We start from the raw sequence: 17,193 nt of genomic DNA, 5'->3' as shown, positions 1-17,193 counted from the left end.
CCTGAGACCCACAAGCAGATAGCCCATACTTCTTTGGGAGATCTCATGGGTTCACACATGTTCTCTCTTGTTATATGCAGCCCCATGGCCAGAGGGGTTCCTAGACCTCCACCAACTGGCTACTTTAACATGACAATCTTGATGTTTCTCTCTCCCCCATTGTTGTCCTGTCACAAAATGGCCCAGACTCAACCACATCTCAGCCAATAGCCAGAAAGAACCCAAACTTAGAATCTACAAACTGTCTCTTAACAGGATACAGGTGCATGCCTGAGCCTAGGGCTACACCTCTAACCCATAGGTTTAGTAATTGAATTAATGACAGTATATGTAAATCTAAACCACTAAATTTCCACATAGCTCCATATGCAGCAATTCCCTGTGGAGAACTATTCCAAAGTCTGTCCTCGTGAAGCAAAATGATGCCAGAAAAACAAAGCATTTGGCTTCTAAGAGCAAACGCAAAGGTCAGTTCTAGACAGAGACTCTGCACCAGTCCCCTGTGCACACTGACTTCTGCATCAGGCTTTGGTCTTCCCACTTGGACGGCTGGAAATACCAGACCCCAAGTCTACAGAAGCCCTTCCTCCATCTGTGGAGGGAACGCCACATCTAAGCCACCAAGCTTAGGCTCCTTTCTGTTTCTTTAGCCTACTTCCACTGGTCAGCTCCGTTCCTGACACTCACCTGCCCCAATTGGGCTGGTGGTCTGACATTCCAGCAGGGTTCTCTGCCTCCTCCTCCTCCTGGTCCTGTTCACTTCCCTGTCTTCTGACCTCTGTCTGCACCCTGGTATTAGAACTGCTCACCAGGACCCCTAGCGGCCTCCTGAGCCCTACACTAAGTGGTCTCTTGTCTGTTCTCTTCTTAGTCAACATTATCCTCAAGGCTTGAACATGGTCATCGTGAAGGACTTGCACCATCAGAGTCCTTTCTAAAGAAAACAATGCGTCCTTTTCCAAGGAGATGACTGAGGAAACATGTAAAATGTGGGGTATTTTAGTTCTTTTTGTTTTGTTGTTTGGGTATTTTAGGGTTCGTTTCTGAGACTATCTTTTAAGACAGTCAGGCTAGCTTCAAACTCACCTCCTGCTTCAATCTCCTGAGTGCTGGGGGTACAGGCATATGACATCAAACTGGCTGATTTGCTGAGTTCTTAGCATGTTCCAAGTCAAGGTTTTTGGGGGGAGGGGAGGGTGGTGTGTTTTGAAACAGTGTCTTCCTATATGATGTAGCTTGCACTATCCTGGGACTCTGTAGCCCAGGCTGGCCTCAGACAGAGATTCACCTGCCTCTGCCTCCTAAGTACTGAAATTAAAGACATGTGCCAACATTAAGTCTAGTTTTAAAATGGCCTCATTTCATTTAAAAAGATAGGATGCAGTCTCAAAAGAACACTGTACAGGAAGTCAGGGGTTCAGAACTGAGGCCCAGTTACGAACTTCCCAGCTGTCTAATTGTGCAAGCTACTTAATATCTTTGAGCTACCCTGTATAGATGATATAGTATGAAACAGAAAAACAATCTGTCAGAATGTGACCACTCAGAAGGAGATTTGTCTATTCACTGGTACCTACAGGCCCTAGTACACTACCTACAACATAGTAGAACCTTCATTAATGTTCAAATGTTTGTTGAGTTAATTTTGAAAGGCCTGCAAGATCACAGACACAAAATCATAAACATTGTCAACATCTTACCACGTCCCTAAATTGCCAAATCCACCAGAATTCAAATCTCTCAGTGTGATTTTTTTTCTGTTCCCTTGAATTGGTTGTTCTTGATGAGCATGTGAACAATTTTTCCCCTGACGGAAGTGGACATCGATGGGACCAAAGTGTTGTAAACCTGGCAGAATCCATTTACCTGGGAGATGTGTCTTGGGGCAAGTTGGAGAGGATTATCTTCATCACATTAACTGGGGCAAGAAGAATGGCCACTGTAGGAAGGACCATTGTGTAGGCTGGGGATCCTGGCTTGCACAAAGTGAAGCAGGCAAGCTGGGTGAAGGCATGCATGCATTCATCCCTCTGTCTCCTGACTATGGCTGTGAGGGGACCAGCTGGTTCAGCTTCACCATCATCGTGGACTGTTACCTTGAACTGAGAGGCATAGTAAGTCCTTTTTCCACTAAGCTGCTTTTATCAGAGTATTTTTATCACAATAACCAGAAAAGAAGCTAAATTAATGAGCTTAGCATTGGGGTAGGCAGAGCATCAGAATCACACAAGTAAGTAGCTGTATCTACAAAGCCTGCATTCCTGGGTCCCATCCTCGCAAACTCCAATTCAGAATGGATCAGGTCAAAACCCAGCAGTCTTTTTGAAAAGTCAAATTCTTCAAGTGATCCCAATGCCTGTGCTCTTTGGTTATGATGAGAGATGAGATCTCAACCCAAACTTTCCTCCCTTAGCTCCATGAATGGCCACCCACCCTCCGAGAGTCTTAACATGTTTAACTATCTGGGCCCAGACCTTAAAATTTCAAATGCATGTAATTACACAGCTACACAGAGGACAATGGGTTTCTGGTCTCCAGAGGTGGCTGAATTCTGGCACCAAAATTCAGAACCCATGGAGCTGGTTAGTGAGGCTGGCTCAGCCCCCTGTGAAGCTATGAGTCAGAACATCTTTTTCCGTCTCAAAAGTGATTAATAAAGCAGAACAAAGTCTTTGAAACATTGTTTTCCCCCATAACAAAGAGACAAGCCTGTGTCTATCTAAGTTAGTGCCGTTGTTATAGAAACTACCTATTTTAAGTGAGCAGTAAAGCAATGCACACTCCCCTGAAATGAACAAGCTCAGGAGGGCCTGACTGTTTGAAACGTTCATGTTGGCTGGCTCACAAGTCATGCTGCTGTGTTTGTCTCTCACCATGGAGACTTTGAGGACTGGATCCTCAGACCCATCTCCTTCCATTCCCTCTAGCATAAGCCTTAGGATTCCAGGATAGCCCAAATCCTTTATTTCACATTCCCTGTTTAAGCTTCAGAAAAAGTGAAGTGGCCATCTTCTTTTCCTCTATTACATGAGTTTAACAATATGAAAGCTGTTGGCTCTTCTCATGATAGCATCACATCAGAAAAATAATCTTGGATCTTCTTAGATCATCGTGTGAAGGGAAAAGAAACCTTTGCCTCCGACCTCTGCAAGACTGCTCAGTGGGTGAACCAGGAGGTTATCCGGGAAGTTACTACCTAAGCCTTAGTCAAATGAGGCAAATTTTCCAGTGAAACCTGTTGCCTGAGCAGGTATGTTCTCCTTACTGCTCGCGTCCCTCCTCATCCTCCTTCCCCATTACCCTGTATTTCACATGAAAACTCCTCCTGGAGGCAGGAGGATCAGGAGTTCAAAAGCCATTATCAACTACATAGAAAATTGAAGGCTAGCCTGAGCTACATGAGACCCTGTCTCAAAAAAAAAAAAGAAAAAGAAAAGGAAAAGAGGGAGGGAGGGAGGAATGAGGAGGGAGGCAGACGGGGAAGGAAACAAGAAACAAGGAAGGAAAATATAACACAAAAGGCAACCTACCATCCCGTGTGACTGAAACTCCTTAATGGGAGTTGAGATTTGATAGTCAGGGATTCAGAAATGCTCCTTTCAAGAGGCCTTTCTTCCTCTCTGTTTCTTAGCTCTGCTGTTTAAGCATCAGCGAGATCCACACGGCTACAATGTCACAAACATCTACACTGTCTCCAGTTCCGAGCCAGGAGAAAGAACACTTGCTTCTCTTCCATCCTTAGTGACAGCCTAAAAATGTTTCATTGGTTTAATCACAGAAAACTCACCTCAGGGGCCAGAATTCTTGCAATGGGCTGAATGGCTTATGCAACCTTCCACACTGGAGTTCGAGAACAAGAATGATCAATTAAATCCCAACCATTGGTAACAACAGTGAAATAGAGAAACACCCAAATAAAGGCAAATAAAATCTGGCCTTGTAAGTGTGTTGCACATAACATGTTATAGATATAAGTAAACCGCCCTTAAAAAAAACTCATCCCTGCTAATGGGCTCATATGAATGTTGCTCCCATGAAACTGTAATAAAGAAGCAATTATGATAACCTATTGTGTAGTTAATCTTTGGGTCACTCAAAACATTTAGCATGTTCAATAGACACCATCTCCTTCTTATACTGACTCCCAAGAACCAATCTGAAGAAAAAGAACCTCGACTTCTGCTTTAGAAAGATGCTTTCTTCAAATCAGGACTGTGGCTTGTGATATTTTTCCCTTGCAGACATCAAGAATACCAGCTGATAAGCTCAACCCAGCCCCCCTCATTAGGCAGTGCAATGAGAAGATTCAAAGGCACACACAGTCTGGGGAGAAAAAAATCAGACAGAAAATTATCTAATTACTATGCTTCATAGCTAAGGAGAACCAATGGGAGAGAATTGAAGCAAGGGATTCTTACATCAGCACCCAGGACTCTCTGCTTGCGTTACCCACCAACCCTGGTCTCCAGAGAAGAGAAGCTTTTCTTACTGTGAAACTGAAGGACAGAGGTTCCAGGACGCCCTTGTCTTTGCAAGTCTGAGAATTCAGCCCTGTGTTGACAGTCAAGTCTCTGCTGTCATTCTAGCTCTTCGTGTGGGAGAGTTTTAGAGTCAGATGACGGGCACTCTGACAAAACCGACAGCAAAATTGGTGGTGGGCAGCAGGCAAGATTTCACGTGCAACCCTTTCAGCTCAGTCCAAAGTGTCACCTGCAGGGTCTTGGAAGACGTGGTGCTGCCACAAAACTTTGTCGAGTCCAGTGCCATGACAGACTGAGGACAGCAAAGAGACCCACAGGCAGGCCTGGGAAGGTGTGGCCTGGACTTTGAGGGGAAAACATAAGCCTGCCTAGCACCACAAGGCATTGAGCAGACAGGCACTATTATGGTAAGCAAATATATGGTATAGTATGGGGAGAAAGAGGGGGAGAGAGAGAGAGAGAGAGACAGAGACAGAGACAGAGACAAAGAGAGAATGATTCATTTCCTGTGAACAGAGGCATATCTGAAGAAGTAAAGGTGGGTGAGGAGTGGGCTGAGGTGGGTGACCTGTTTGCCACCCAGGGACATGGTGATGTTTGAGTCTGGGCTGCTTCTGGGACCCATGGCTGGGTTCATGGCCCTGATGATGCCATGGTCTGTACTGATATCTGAGGCTCCTGATCCCACCAAAGGGAGGGAGAGGATGGAGCTGTACAGAGTTGGACCTACCCATCACTGACTGAAACACTAGGGAGAACAGGTCCTGCCCCTCACCTGCTGAAGCACTCAGAAGAGGGGGTCCTGCCCATCACCTAGGCAGCACAGGAGAGCTGATCCTGTTCACAAGGGCATGGGAAAGCTGGTGGGGGGGGTGAGGGAGGCATAGCTGGTACCACCTCCCTCATCTACAGTATGGTGTAGGGGTGAGGGAAAGATGCCCTCCCCCTTGCCCCTACCTCCCCCAGCTGACGAGGGAGCTGATCCTTCCCTTTACCAGCTGCAACACTCAGGAAAGCGGGTCCTGCACCTCGTCTGGGCCGCACCATAGAGCTGACCCTGTTGACAGGGGCACAGGGGAGCTCCTAAAAACATGAGCATGGGTGATCTGGTCCCACCCCTCATCTGCCCTCTTCACCCCCCCCACACACACCCCTATACCTGAAGCAGGTGGGAAAACTGGCCCTGAGGTCATAAGAGTGGGAGAGCCACTCCTCCCCCTCCCCAGCTGCAGCACATGAGAGAGCAGGCCCTGCACCTCACATAGAGTCAACCCTGTTGGCAGAGGCGTGGGTGAGCCAGCTCCAAAGTTGTGAGCATGGGAGAGTGGTCCCCGCTTCTCATCTGTAGTGTGGCTGGCAGCTGCCTTACACCTTACCCTTAACCACCTGCGTGACAGACTAGGGAGCTGTCCCCACCCTTATTGACTGCAGCACTCAGGAAAGGGGACACCGCACCGTGCCTGGGCAGCACAGTAGAACTGACCCTATTGACAAGGGCGCAGGTGAACTGCCCAAGAACATAAACACGGAGATTTGGCCCAGCCCCTCCCCTCCTCTGCCATACGGGTTAGGGTGGGCAGGTAGTAGAGCTAGCTGGCCCTGAGACCATAAGGATAGGAGAGAGAGATGTTCCTGCCCCTCAGCAGCTACAGCACTCATGAGAGTGGCCCCTGTACCTCATCTGGGCATCATAGCAACTACCCTGCTACTATCCAGGCCCAGAACCAGGGTTATGGGTTGGCCCACCCAACATCCACCCCAACATCCACCCCAACATCCACCCCAACATCCACCCCAACATCCACCCCAACATCCACCCCAACATCCACCCATCTGTGAACTTCTGGAGCACATGAAGGGGCCAGTCCTACAGAACCAAAGCTGCAGGCTCTCCATGACACAAACCAACAACAGGATATCCAAGAGGAGCCCCAATGACGGCCCAGCATCCATAGCGTAGCAGAAGCCAGAGGCCTCAGACCAGACCCATGACTCTTTGCAATGAACACTTGTACATAAAGACATGTGGATAAAAGGGTTTACTGCACGACACACTGTGTCACACTGTAGCTTCCATGATGAGATTTTCCCCTTTTTTTTCTCTCTTAAGTTTTATTTTATTTCATTATGGGAGGAGGGGAGGTTGCAAGGGCAGTAGGTAGATAGGAAGGGAGTGGAAAATGGATGAGATCAAGATACATGATGTGAGAGGCACAATGAATAAATAAAAAGAAAGCGTATTTTTAAATGTTCTACTTCACAGACACCCAGGCAGGCTCTTGTGCAGGCAGTGTGGGCTTCCCTAGGGAAGAGTTATATCCATGCTTGTCCTGGCTGTCCTACAGTAAGTAGGGGAACGACCCCTACAATACACAAACACACCGATGACTTAGGTCTCAGCTTCAGTGACCTTACAGATGTGTACGGGAATGTATGCATGGGTGTGTGCGCTGGTGCCTTCGGAGGTAGGATAGAGCCCAGAGGTCAACCCCAGTTGTTGTTTCTCAGTTGCTGCCCACCTTGATTTTTGGGACAAGGTCTCATTGGCCTGGAACTCACCAGGTAGGCTAGGCTTCCTCTCCAGAGAGGCCCAGGCACCTCCTGATCTCTGCCTCTGCCCCACACTGAAATTATAAGTGTGCTTTGCTGGTTCCAGACTTTTTTATCTTACATGGGATATTGGGACAACACTCAGGTCCCCATGCTTGCACAGCAAACACTTTACCACCTGAGCTGTCTCTCCTGCCCTGCCCTTGCAAATTTAGTGTACTTTTCTTGGCAAGTAAACAAGTTATAACACTTAATCTGCTGCAATCCATTTTACTTACTGACTTTCCTCAACATTCTGGCTTTTATAGAAAGTTCAAAAGTAAACATAGGACATTGCAAAATAGAGGCAATTTTATTATGGGTCCAATTTATCAACATGAGCATCAAAAAAATTGTCCTGTCTGTTAAAAAAAGAAAGAAAAAGTTGAAGAAATCATGGCATAGATGAAGGATATGAAAATTGAGTACTTTGTGTCATAGGTTTGTGGGAGGCTTTGTAGAGGGGCTCTCTCAGAAACATACAGAAGTTTTACAGTGAATTTTCAATGGCTTACTGCATCCTTGCATGCCGATTATAAAAGCATGGATGGGTAATATGGCTCAGCAGGTGAAGGCACTTGCTGTTCAAGCTCAACGACTGGAGTTGGATCCCTGAATCACACAATGGAAGGAGAGAATTTAGTCCCAACAGTTGTCCTGTGTCCTCAACATAAATGCTGTGCCATATGTGTGCCGTAGTTACATGCATCATGCATCTATACACACACACACACACACACACACACACACACACACACACACACACACACATACACACAGAGTCATAAGTAAAGTATTCCTGGCTTTATAACTCAAGTTGAGGTTAACATAGCCTCACTCATTTATTTTAGTTTGTTCCTGGCTGCCTTCACACTATAGTAGCAGTGATAAGTGGTTGCCGTAGAGGCTATCATCTAGTGTTAGACAAATAGCAAAGTTTTTCTCAGCCATCATCCCAAAGGCCAGAACCAACAGTCTCTATAGTGCCCTCGTCTTATTTTCTGGTTTTCATCACTGTGGTGATATCTTGCTTGTACAAACAAAGCCTTTCTTGAAGAACAGATGATGGAGCTTGCCACTAGCTAACCATAGGGGTCTGGAGGTCTGTACCGACAGACAGGAAGTGAGATGACTGGGCAGAAACAGGAAGTGAGATGGCTGGGTGGAAAGAAGATATAAGCATGAAGAAACAGGAACTCGCTATCCTGTCCGCTGAGAGGCTGGGAAGGCAAATGTGGCTTTGGCTTGCTCCTTCTCTCTGATCTCTCAGCATTTTCCTCTATATCTAACTCCAGGTTTTTATTATTTAGAGAAATTAAGAACTCCTTTCACACGTCACCCCAGTGACAAGGGAAACCCAAGAACAGATACACTAGGTAGAAAGCGGGTGTGGCCTCACCATCCTAGACCCTCACAGGAAGAGACTTTTCCCTCATAAGAGCCAACACACTGGACAGACCCAGAAAGGAAGCTCAGTCTGATGACTGCAGACACCGTGACTGCAGACTACTTTACCATATCATACTCCAACTCATTCGTTTGTTTGCTTGTAAGACTTTATTCAGTGGGGAGTGGGTGGGGGTGGGTTGGGGGTGTTGGTAGGGGGCATGGGAGTACGGGAGGGAGAGGGAAGGGGGATTGATATCTAAAATAAGATTGTTTCCAAATAAAAATATTATTTAAAAAATAAACTGGGGGAAAAAAGAATTTATTTGGTTCTTCTAATCACGTGCATGTGTGCGAGTCTGTGCATATGAGTACAGGCATCCACAGAGGCCAGAAAAGGACATCAGGTGCTATGGGCCACCCAACGTGGGTATTGCAAGAGCAATGCACACTCTTAAATGTGGTTTAACTGTTGAGCCATCTCTCCAGCGCCTCATGTTCCCATTCTTATATTTCCCACACCATGTATTTCCCCCACCTCTGATAGACTTTCACTCCCCCCTATTTAATATTACCCTTTATAGCCATTCCCCAAAGATGGAATAATCACTGAATACAAATCAATAATTATGTGTGCCTCCTCACACCCAATTTAGCCATCTGTTCTGTAGCCCATCATAAGAACAACCCTTCCCAAATGGACTTCCCTATTTCCACTGCACTGTAGGGGATGGTGAAAGTAAGGTTTGATTACTGTCTCTATGGACACCAGTCTCACGGGATGAGTTATATTTCTGCCTGCCTTGCTACCACGTGATGTTCTGAAAACTTAGGGTATCCTGGGAAGTGCTGCTCACTCTGATCATCTTCAAGGGATGGCATGTGCTAAACATATTGAGGACCCCGAGAATAATGCACTCAAGAAACCTGACTAACTTTAATCCGGTGCATCAGGCAGCTGCTGACCCAATGGTGTTGCCTACCAACCAGTCTCTGAAACCCCATGACTTATAGAAAGCGCTGGCTCTCATAGTCATAGATCTGCATGTTGGCTACAATTTAACTGATCTGAGATAGGATTTCTCAGTACCTTGAGTGATGTGAGGGTTTCCTGGCTTTGGCTTTAAACTACCATTGAGTTCCTATCAGCTTCCAGGGTCAAGAATAAAGGAGTACAGATACCCACACAAGAACAATAGTGTTCTAGCTTCAGCTCACATCAGATTTGCTAAGAACTCACTGGTCAAAGCAAGATCATGGCAAGCCAAGACTAGGAGTGGGCAAAAATTCCACCTACCCTGGACTTATTCTACCTCAGCTCCACCAATATTTCCATCCCCATCCTCAGAAATTAACAACTCTTTTGAACATAGGCAGGACTAATAATCTTATCTAATAATCACCAAAATTAGTTGCATTGAACACGAATCAAGTTCTTCTAGTCCAGATGCACTGCCACATGATAGGGCTTGTTTTCTGAGCATGCTCACAAGCCCCTTCCCATTGTAAGAAAAAACGAAGTGGAAAGAACCACCCAGACCTCAGTCTTACCCATATGGTACCACAGAATTTGAAAACATTCCCAAGACTACACCAAGAGAAGACATGGCAAGTCTCTGCAGACTGTATGTGTCCTTCTTGATTTGCAAGACCATGCTTTTGCCTCTCACAGCTCTCACTGGGTGACCACTGCCAACTCAGTGGGTAGCTTTGCCCTAGCAACTATCCAAATCTCACGATTGTCAGTCAGAATCTCTGAAATCTATCCTGAGAGCCCTGGCTGGGCTGTGAGTGACAGATGCCAGGTTCTCTCTCATCCAATGGAGCTCACTATCAGGAAGATCTAAGCAGGAACATATGAGAGGAAAGTGAATTAGGGGATAAGTGATAATCTGTGGTGTCTCCAAATTGGCTGGAAACATCCAAGGCACATCAGCTGGTACATGAAAAGAACACTGGTCAATTTGGATCAGGAAAGATCTGCCAGGAGGAGCTTGGAGAGATCACAAACTAGACGATCATATACAAGGGATTGATTTTATATTAAAATATTCTAAAATTTGCATAGAGAACACGCTCTATGGTGTGCTAGAGGATAATGCATGAAACAGTGCTAGATAAGTTGGAGGGATTTCTCGGTAGGACTTCACAATCCTTCGTGACAATGTCTATTGTGTGTATGCAAGAGGGTTATGTGGTCCACAGCATTTTCTAAAGTAATTTTTCTGTACTTAAGAACATCTTTAAACACACTTTAAGATATATAGGATATAGCAACATAAATCAATTAGCTGTGCTTCCTCCTAACAGGCTGTTTACTGCCAAGGTAAAGATAGGCAAGAAAAGTTCAAATGTAATAAATTACATAGTAACAGATTTTATCGTTTTCCCTGGTCTCCTCCCTTTGTTTCTTCTCCTTGTTTTCCAAATGTAAAACCAATAATTTTAGCATGACTAAGCACCTTCCTCTTCTTTCCTCACATTGGACTTGCCATGATCGATCTGAAACACTTATTTCCCTGGAGAAAGTGGCTGGTGGCTGTACCAAGAATGCAAAGAGACAAACAGTTCATATTCAGTTTCATGGGTCCAAAATGGGATTTTGCAGCAACTTAACAGCTTCTAAAAGCAAGCTTTTCAGGAGGAAGGGGATATTCTAAGCCTCTTTAATTCCCTAACTTAGTTTAGTAACAGCTAAGCCTAAGTCAGCTAATCATACATGTTCCTCTACCTCTATGCTTCCCATCTTTATGTGCACACAAGTCACCTGGGACATCGTTCACAAGGCAGGTTCTGATCCACGAGAACCAAGTAGAGCCCGAGACCGCATCTCCTGTGAATCCCAGGTGATGTCGCTGTACATACAGGGACTGTCTGTTCGGTGAGATACCATTGCAGGTTACTTTTGGGTATTTGGTGGCTCAACATGAGGCTCTCTGCCTGCAGGTAGAAGAAATTTCAATGCTGAGGTTGTGAAAAACCCAAGTCTCTCCCTAAACTGTGGACTGATGGAATGGACAAAGAGGCAGAGGTCAGTAAAATGCACCTTAAGTTCCCGTCTTTAGATCTCAGACCAGACACCATCAGTGTGTTAAGAAGGGGTTGAGGAAATGTCCCAAGGAGAAAAGACTGTCCAGGTGGGATGCCAGTGCTGGGGTGCATGTGTCTTGGTTTGCCCCTGTTCTGGAATGAGCCCTTAGCCCCAAGTCAAATTGGGTGATGAGTAGACTTCTGCTAACTCCCCAAAGCTGTCTTCTGCTCCCAGGGATGGACTCAAGAGCTTTGCATATCTCCTGAAAGTCACCCTGGGAGTGTCACCTAGGCAACTACAGAGTGGTGCTCCCACAAGACCACAAGGCACCAGCAGCACTTCAGGATGCTGGTAACTAAGTTAACAGGGAAACCTAGTGCAGTCAGAGAGACTAGACTACTGAGCACAAAGATGTCAACAGTAATCATCAGCCAGATGGAACTGGTTGACCTTAGGTTTCTCCAAGCCTTGCAGCATCCCAGCACAACCCCTCTGCCACAGACACCAGGATGGTTTCAGAAAACCATCATGTTTATGCATGACCTGAGAATCCCACCCCCAACACAACAGGCAAGGCCACAAAGCCACACTCTCTAATGCCACCACCACTTTGAAAATACACAATGGCTGGAGACAAGAAGCAAATGCATTTTCTATTCAAATAAAAGTCACATAGTCCTGTAGAGAGGATTACACTTGCTGGCCTGACTTCAGTAAAGCTGGACTCAACAGTGGCTGCAGATTTGTAACTACTCTCATTTGAAGACAGTAAGCACTCAAAAGGAATTCATTTCTTCACATCTAAATTTGCCCTTCTGTCATGGAGCTTCAGATAATTAGTTGTAGTTTCTCCTTTCTCTTGCTCCAGTATTTTTATGGATGTCCTGACACCCTGACAAATGTCTAAGGGAAATAAATACCTCCTTAAAAGGATGCATATCTCACTAGCAGACACTAGGTAACTAAATAACACTACCTCTGAGCTCTCTGTTAACTCAGCCTCTCAGGAAGAAATGGAGAGGTGCTACCCAAGAACCACCCTGGTCCAATGCTGGTGCTGCCCAGTGAGTAGTGTGCTTTCTCTTGGGTCCCAAATGGAGTGATTTGACCTGCCAAAAGGATTCCCTGATAGAATTTATAGTGCTCCTGATCCAGCATCAGAGAGAGAAGCGGTGTTACCATAAAACACCTAGAGACAGGAAAGGAGAAAGAGATAAAAATTCTGACATCACAGCCTTGCCTCTCAGTAAAAGCACGCCAGAGAGTGGAGAGGGTGTCTCAGGGTTTCTACGGTGTCTCCTGTGTCCTATAGGTGCTTCCCTACTCCAGCTCCCTCCTCATTTCCATTCCCATGAGACTCATCGCTACAGAGATTTACTGCGAACAGGGGGAAAGCATTTCGCTTTCAAGTTGCTCAAATAACAGGAGGGGGAGGGAGGGTAAGAGGAGGAGGGAGGGAGGAGGAAAAGAGGAAGAAAATGATGGCACACATTTGTAACACAAGTGTTGAGGAGGCAGAGACAGGCAAAGCCCCCAAGGTTCATTGGCCAGTCAGCCCAGCCTGATCAAAGAGCCTCAGGCCAAGGAAAGACACTCTCTCAAAAAATGAGGTGGGCAGCTCCTAAGGAATGACACCCAAGACCATCCTCTGGTCTCCACATGTATGCAGACATGTGCATTGCATCTGTATACATGAATGAGTGTACCCACACACACATGAACATACATACATATAGGTATATACACAAAACAAGAAGACATTAAGGTTGGAGAGATGGCTCAGAGGTTGAGAGCTTGAGAGCTGTCCTTCCAGAGGTCCTGAGTTCAATTCTTGGCAACCACATGGTGGCTCACAACCATCTATAATGAGATCTGATGCCCTCTTCTGGTGTACAGGCACACATGCAAGCAGAATACTATATACAAAATAAATAAATCTTTTTTTTTTAAAAAAAGAAGAAAATGTTAAAATAGAGACATTTTACACAGGGCAGACAAGATCTGTTGTGTATCCAACTCAAATAAAAGCTAATGTTCTTCAAATGTCCTGGGAAACTAGGAAGCCTTTTACAAAAATTACTTGGAAAAGGCATGATATTTTAGACAATTATGTAAGTAAGCACAAGAAAGGGAAAAAAGACCTGTGGGTGACTATGTATAAAAAGCAGAAAGCAATCGTGCCCAGAGAGACAGGATATACAAAGAAAGTCTACACACTGAGTCATAACTACCCCTGAGCCATGGTCACGAGTGCTGATTGCAAGCCCATGAGTAGTTAGAAGACTACTTCTGTGTCCCTCCCCTGTGTCCCTGCCTGCCTGACTTAGCTCTACTGGTTCTCACTGCAGAGTTCTCAGCTCAAAACAAAAACTGAGCAGACCAATCTATTCAGAGTCAAGATTATAGTGGCCCAGATAGCTAAAGGAAAGAATTGGGCATGTGTTCCCTGAAAACCGTCTCATTCTGAGCCACTCTGGCATCCGTATTCACCTCTTAGAAGTTAATGATACACTCCATTCTTAAGGAAAATGGACTGTGTCCTTCAAAACATGTGGAAAACATCCAGGAAAAACACAGTTTACCAAGGGCCAAAAAGTGGGTTGATCCCCAGAATGTTACATGTACAGTAGCCTCCTGGAATGCCTGCAAAACACCAAGCTTCCTCCTGGGCTCACTGGGAGTCCTGCTGGCTTTTCTGAATCATCCTCCTCCATTAAGGCTCAGATCAAATTTCACTTCCTTAAAGAAGCCTCCCCTGGCCACTCAAGTCTCCATTGATCTCTCCTTTCACAGAAACTTCTAGAGCAAGTTATCGATTGTACCATAATTGCAGTATTTAATCACATACTGTCTTGTAAGCCTTAAGTTCATTGTGTTTTTTGGTTTTATTTTGTTTTTATGCAAAGGCATTTTCCAAAAAGATCTCACTGCCACAGGGTTGTCTCAGTAAGGGGTTGGGTTCCAGGCTTTCCTATAGTTGTAGTTCAATATGATTTAATTACATGGTTCATTGCTGGTAGCTCACTGCTTCCTGGTCCTATCACAGCAATGGACCACTGGAATACTGAGTCCTGATAGCTACCTGGAAAAGGCCAGGGCTCCTGAGCTGCCTGACACCCCCTCACCCCGACCCAGCTCCTGACTAACCAGCTGGCATCCCTGACTGCAGTTCCTCTTCTCCACTCACTGGCAGGGCCTTGTCTTTCCTCCTGAGAGATGGCTGCCCACCCTTCAGCCTCAGCTCTCCTGGCTTAGAGCTGCTTAGGCAGAAGTGTTCTTCACAAACACTCCCCAGGTAGCCTGCTCTCTGCTGCAAAGCTAACATCTTCCTAATTGATAACCTTGGTTCACATGGCCACTAGGACCCATTTGGTAGCTCTCTGCTGCTCCCTTCTGGCAATTTTGTGACAGTGCATCAAGCATTTCAAGGAATTAGGCCTTGCAGCTTGAAATTCTAGTTGCGTCCTGTGGATTGGGGATGCCTGACGGCAAAAACAAAGATAGATAGGTAGGTAATTAGATAGATACATACATACATACATATATGAATGAATTAGATAGAAAATAGATAGATAGATAGATAGATAGATAGATAGATAGATAGATAGATAGATAGATATCACATGAGAGACGTTTTTAAATTTCCTAAAGTCTTGTTAACATTTATCTATTTCATATTTGGCTACTCCATTCAGCTATCTCATTAGATACTAAAATGCAAGCAGTTCTGCTAGAAAGTCAACCGTCTACAAGACGCCAAATTTCCATATCAGACGCCTCTACAGATGCAAGAGCCATGTATGTGTGAGTATATACTCTCTCATCCATACCATAACGAAGATTAAGCCTGGTGGCAAGGGGGCAGTCCACAAAGATTAGTTCATATGGTTGCCCTGAAAATTAAAATTCCGAAGCATCTCGACACTCTGATTTTCTGGATGGAGCCCAGAGACGAATTTTTAACTGACACCAGGTAACTGGAACGCAAGAGGTCCGTGGGAAACACTAGTCTCCTCGCTTTCTTCTGCCCTGTTCTTCTGCTCCTTGATTCAGTCAAAGCCCAGTATGAGCCTCCTGGGGTATAGACACCAGCACAGCAGAAGCAGGGGGTGAGGGACAAGCTTCCGTGAGTAAGCAATCTAAGTCCAACTATCAGAAATTCCTCTCTCCTTTGCAGTCTGATGATTGCGGTGCCCAAAATATGCCTACCAGCAGCATGTGGTGCAAGGGAGCGTGGTAATTTAATAACGCTCTGTTCCATAATTTATCACACAAGGCCTCGCCGCACAGAGACGATAAGTCACTGAGTCAGCAAATGGATAAGCGCCCAACAAACAGTTGTTCCAAATACATTGTGGTGTACTTTATTAGGCCTAGAGATGTGATCTCGAATAATTTTGTTGCAGAGAGAGCAGAGGAAAGAGAGAGAGAGAGAGAGAGAGAGAGAGAGAGAGAGAGAGAGAGAGAGAGAGAGAGAGAGAGAGAGAGAGAGAGAGAGAGAGAGAGACAGAGACAGAGACAGAGAGAGACAGAGAGAGACAGAGACAGAGACACAGAGAGACAGAGACACAGAGAGACAGAGAGACTTCCGCAAGCATCCTAGCCGCTAAAACTAACTTTACTACTTTGCTTCATGCCAAAGGTGGTGCTCAGTCACAGCGCTCGCCCAGTCTGAGCACGGGGTTCTTGTTGAAACGTAGGTTCATTTTCAGGTCTAGCACACAGACCAGATTCGGTGGTTTCCGTGAGTTCCTGGTAAAAGGGCGAGCCACGCCTGCACTCGCCCACTAACCTGCTCTTGCTTAGCTGTTTTGATCATCAGTTTCATGGCCCGTCCATCTAGGCAGAGCATTGCCACAAGCTTTGTCATAGGCAGCACCTCCGGTAAATTGATCACCATGGTAATGGAGCCTAAATTGGCTTTCTGAGACGCGCAGGTTTTGCAGACCTTCTGACCTCAGAGAAGAAAGCCTCACCCTCAGAGCCAGCTAAGCCGGCCGGCTGTTCCCTGAGCGTCCTAGGAAGAGCAGTGAAGTTTTCCTGAGCACACGCCACACAGAGACTGCGATCACTTTGCTTTCCTATGCTTCAATCACCTTTCCCCACACTCCAGGGTCTTTAACCTCTAAATACCCCTGCACTCTTTCCTCAGGGTGGCAGAGCTGAGGCTACCTGCCCCAGCTACACAAGCGACTGCCTCAAGAAGGAGCTATCACTATCACCTCCCACATGGTCTAGCGGTTAGGATTCCTGGTTTTCACCCAGGCGGCCCGGGTTCGACTCCCGGTGTGGGAATGTGAATTCTTTAGTTATTATGGTTTCTTTGACTAACCCTCAGAAAGGTGCACTCAAGTAAAGAGGCTAGAACTCTGCCTCGATAAAGAAAAAAAGAAAAGACTAAGATAAAAGAGATTAAGAAGAATTCTCGTTGGGCAAGTCTTCCACAAGGAACCTTTTTTTTTTTTTTTTTGGCCTTGTTTATTTTTCTTCTTTTTTTTTTTTTAAACGTTGAGTCAGGATCTCACTTTGCCCAGGCTGCCCTTGAACTCTGTAACACAAGCAAGCCTTATACTCAACATTTTCCGGCCTTAAATTTGAATCACTGGGCTTACAGACCTGTGCCACCTGACCCAGTGAATATCATTGGCATACTGCATAGAAAGCAGGCTGGGCCCGTTGCAGCCAATCGTGCTTGGTGCACCAAGG

The 17,193-nt window shown here is 45.7% G+C and overlaps 1 long non-coding RNA gene and 1 other non-coding gene across 2 annotated transcripts in view; one reads left to right on the top strand and one right to left on the bottom strand.

Moving 5' to 3' along the window:
- LOC110341807 overlaps positions 1–17,193 on the bottom strand; it is an 82,428-nt gene that overhangs the window by 49,243 nt on the left and 15,992 nt on the right. The window lies entirely within an intron of this gene.
- Positions 16,711–16,782, top strand: Trnae-uuc. The gene has a single exon. It is a non-coding gene; the product is annotated as a tRNA-Glu (tRNA).

This window comes from Mesocricetus auratus, unplaced genomic scaffold (genome assembly GCF_017639785.1).
Source record: "Mesocricetus auratus isolate SY011 unplaced genomic scaffold, BCM_Maur_2.0 Super-Scaffold_100691, whole genome shotgun sequence".
Classification (NCBI taxonomy): domain Eukaryota; kingdom Metazoa; phylum Chordata; class Mammalia; order Rodentia; family Cricetidae; genus Mesocricetus; species Mesocricetus auratus.
This window is presented reverse-complemented; position numbering and strand designations above follow the sequence as displayed.